General features: G+C 26.9%; 1 protein-coding gene across 1 annotated transcript in view; it reads right to left on the reverse strand.

Moving 5' to 3' along the window:
- The window catches only part of LOC102678457 (neurocalcin homolog), a 45,116-nt gene that overhangs the window by 5,186 nt on the left and 34,970 nt on the right, over positions 1 to 4,960 (reverse strand). The gene's annotated exons all lie outside the window — the stretch shown is intronic.

The following is a 4,960-nucleotide window of genomic DNA, read 5'->3' on the forward strand; positions in this document are numbered from 1 at the left end:
TCACACAAATTATACTCGATCTTATTATCGATCTATTAATCTCAGATTTCTATACATATGTATACATATGTATGTGTATATGTATATATATGTATATAAACGCTATATATTTTTTTTTTAAATACAAGACTAATGGTCCTAGAGATCGATCCTATGCGCTAAATAGTTTTTGCTAAAATGTCGAAACGAGTGTTGTTCCAAGTGTTGTTTTCAAAATCAGAGATAATCAATAATCAATCGGCAGTATATTCCGTCACGAGTACATACATATTAAGTACGTATACATTTATTACGTCTTTGATAAATATTTATTATACAATACTTTTTTGAAAAAACTGCGCAAATTTCGAAACTATAATATAAGATTTTATTTTCGATAAAATGATTTCCATACATTTTTTTTTCTTTTCTTTTCTTTTCTTTTTTTCCTCTTTTTTTTTTCCCTTTCTTTTCATAATATTTCGATAAAAAAAAAAAAACGATCATTACGAATCGTTACAAAAATAAATAAATACGAAAATAGATATAATTATTTTTTACGTCTTCTTTTGTATCTTCATATCCTTTTTATATTCACCATCGAAGAATACAATAATGTTTTTCTAATTGTTGCTAATGATACATGTACCATTGCGATTGGAACGAAATACACAATGAAATTGCGAAATTAACGTGTTGTTTAATATCGTTTAATGTTACACATATTTAAGCGAACTTTCTTTTGTTCTTTCCTTTTGTTCTTCTCGTCTTTTTATCTATTTATTTTTTTTTTTCCTTTATTTTTATTATTATATTACTTTTAATTGTATATTTTATTTGATATATTGTTCGTGTATCAAGGATAAACGGATCCACAATATATAATTACAACGATTTACAATTTATTAAACAGTCGTACTGTCTGTTGAAAATATATCGTGCTTAACGATAAGTTTTTGCAATCTGATATTTTTTGCAATAATTTAACGTAGGAAAAAAAAAGAAACGAACAATATTCTTTGAAATAGAAAATAAAAATTGTGTTGCAGATTTCGTGTATTTTGTGAAATAAAAATTGCAATCTGATAATTATTTAATAATATCAGATTACCAATAAAATTAATTACAATGGTAATGTCAAAATTTAATTTATACTTTTTTCATATATGTATGTAGATAAAATACTTTCGAATATTGACATTTTGGTTAATCGTTAGGATAATGTAAATAATAATAATTTAAAGATAAAATTTATATATATATTTTTTTTTTTATAAAAAAATCATTATCAGCAATTTGATTTTCTAGATTACAGTACTATGTGCAACTCGGTACAATTAAAGACCGATGAAAATACCGATGAAAATAGAAATATAATAATTCTTTCCTTTCGTATTGCAATTTAATTAATAAAAATTCTAATAAATTTTACGATTTTATCACGCGTAAAAGCGATCAAAAATTAATGTGAAATAATATTCGTTACAAATCGTTATAAAGCATCGTATCGCGGAGAAAAGTATTTTTTTATCGATTATATCATAAGAATAAAAATAAATCATTTTTTATTTTATTTATTACGGGAACTTGATAAAAATTTCAAACAAGTTTTGTTCTCTCAAAATAGTAAAAGTTAATTCAATTTCGTAAAAATTATTTTTAATAATGCTTTAAATAATATATCAATTTCGTTATAATTAAAGATAGAAAATGATAAATATATATCACGCGATACAATTTCGAAAAGGAATTTTTTCTTCGAAGAGAATTTTAATAAATGCACGAACATTATATAACGAATTCGTCTTTCACCGAGTCTTTCGTTATTATTACGCGTATTATATCCTTATTAGATCGTCTCTATAATCATATCTTTGCATCTCCATATACGAGGAGGGGATTAAACATGGATTGTACGAAAGTGTTTGTTGTAAAAAATGTAAGTATAAAGATATTGCCAAAAATTTGTTACGTCATATCGTCTATATAAATTCTATTATGGAAGAAAATTAATCGCGACATATAGGGAAAAATAAAATTTGAAAGAAAAAAAGAAAAAAATACTTTACAAATCATAATTGTACGTTCCTTTCTCGACTTAATGATTTCATCCAACACATTTTACGATAGTTTGAAGAGCAACGAATGATACGTTATACACGGTATATAAATAGAATAGAGTGCGAATAAATAGATTAAAAGAGATTAATACGAAAATGCTCGTTAGAGATTAAGCGCTGGAGGAAATAAAAGAATTTGTTTTATTCGCTGTAACAATCGTTTTCTTGTAAACTTGCTAACTACTAGTTTACGATGCATCGTTTCGGCGAAATAGGGAAAATGGATCGATAAAAAGGAGAGAGAAAGAGAGAGAAAGAAAGAAAGAAAGAAAGAGAGAGAGAGATTAATTTAAAGAAGAGGTTGAAGGCATGAGTGCATGAAGGCGTGCAAGAAGGATAGAATGAACGGCGTAGAAAAATATAAAATAGATTTTCAAAGTAGCGTAGATAATTCGATATTTCGCTCGCATATTAATCTTTTATCTTTGAACTTGCTTAGCAAGATTTCACGGTATATTAATTTCGTGATCAAAGTGGATCGATCGATGCGTTGTTTTACATCATCGATTTACAACATATCGATATAATATTTATTGAAAATAAAATGGCGAATATTTTACCGTTTCAAATACATTTAAAGAAATTTTTTTTCTCTCGATTCAATTCAATTTTTATCTCGATCGTGACAAGATTCAAAAAGATTCCGAATAATACCTATGAAAAATATATTTTTCGTATATACACGTGACACAACGTGTATATATAGCGTTAGTATTTTTATATGTACAAACACACGAAAAGAACAGGAAAAGAACATTCGAGATACTTGTTAATCCGAAAAACAAAAGAATTATTATTATTATTTCGGATGGTTCTTATTCTTTTTCCTTTTTTTTATTTTTTACTTTTTATTTATTTATTTTTTATTTTTTATTATTATTTTTTTTTTTACGATAACAATATCGACTTTCGAATTCTTCAACGCTGCGAGACTTTTTGGAAATTGGAAACTGAGACGTAACAATGTAATATTTGTAATATATAATGCACTTTTGGGTTGTTGTGTTCTTAAGCTTTATAAAATTGTTCTCTCTATATTCATTGACTCTTTTTTTTATAATAGAAGAAGAAACTTGATATTTCGATTGTCAATGCTGCACTTTCGATTTGAGGAGGATCGCGATGTTTCCATTCGTATTATCTTTCGATTTGTTGTTGGAACGAGCAGAGAAAAATATCCGAACCATGAGTACGTTTCTGTAAATTAATCGTAAGCACGAAAATCATCCTTTTCTTTTTTATTTCCTTCTTTTCTTTTTTTTTTTTTCAGATGATTTATCACGAATCATCGGAACGAATAATTACGATTTATACGAAACAAAATGGAATACAGCTTATCGTTACGATACGATCGAAGAAAAGATGGAAAAAAGGGGCCATTGATATTTCGAATTGTTGTAATAAACGAGATATACAGATTATTTTCCTTTTTTTTTTTTTTCTTTTATATCTTACCGAAAGTGAATAATATATATATATATATGTATATTGTACATAAATTTTTCGTTTCGATTAAATATAGAAGAGATTTTGGAGGGATGAGAAAAGAACGCGCACACGTTTTTCCATCATCGTACATCAATCGAGAAATTAATCGAGAAATTGCGTTCTCAAAATTCGTGTTCGAATCGGCCGAAATTGCGGAAGCACGTACACAACGAAAAAACACGAAGAAAACTTCGCGCCTACGAGTCGATTTTGAATAATTTGAGAAAAGGCAATGATATGTACTTAGCCTACTATTATACATGTAAATAACTATATACGCATAAATATACGCGAGCGATATAACAATATTTGTTTACATTTAATTGCACGAACTGCACATTAGTACACAGATACTAACTTACTAACATTCTCTTTCCAAATTTCCTCTCGCCAATTCTTAATAATGAAACGATATTTTCTTACCCGTGATTTATATAAATTCGTAGAATTCCAAGTATCTTATCGGCAAAATTATTAATCGGTTCTAATCGATCGATCTAAAAGTACCGACATTCATTCTATAGAATATATTCATCGATAATAAATATCGGTATATATATATATATATATATATAGAATTTTTTCCTTTCTATAGAACATGCGCATATTTATAAATTTTTTTAAAAAAATTTATAAATAATTTCCCCTAAAAGAGAGGGGTGAAAGAAAAAGGAATAGAAACCAATACGTCGAATAAAACGAAGAACGATAAAAAATTGCATTTATTTGGAGAAGACGATCGAAATCGTTATACTTTTCCTTCCAATTACTTTTTTCCTTCGTTTTATCTTTTATCCGATAAAAGATATCGGTAATTCTCAGAAAATATGTTTCGTTATAAAATATTATTATTGTTCTTTCTATCGTTGTTACTTTGTCATTTTATTTATCGAATCAACGCGCAATGCGTGTAAATATATATATATATATGTATATTGAGCGAAAAATCGAAAATCATCAAACTAGAAAAATAGATAGATAGATAGATAGATAGATAGATAAATAGATGGATAGATAGACGCGTAAAAAGAGAAAGCGAAATGAATGGAGTTAAAAAAACGATCGTCGAATAATACGTTTATCTCGTTATACATATGTAAATATTATATAAATCTAATCTTGCGAATTCGAGTCTCTTAAATCGATTAAATAAATATAATCAATGAGAACGATTAAATAAATATAAATTTGAAGTACTAATTATTACGGTGATCGGGTTGAAAAGATTAAAAGATTAGGGTATGTAAACATTATAAATTCCGATGAGAAATTTTTAATCACCTTATTACTTAATTTTTACCAATACCAACCTATTAACCTATTAACCGTGCTGCTGATATCGAGAAAAAAACGACAGACAGAGAGAGAGAGAG

Source organism: Apis dorsata, unplaced genomic scaffold (assembly GCF_000469605.1).
Source record: "Apis dorsata unplaced genomic scaffold, Apis dorsata 1.3 scaffold_415, whole genome shotgun sequence".
Lineage (NCBI taxonomy): Eukaryota > Metazoa > Arthropoda > Insecta > Hymenoptera > Apidae > Apis > Apis dorsata.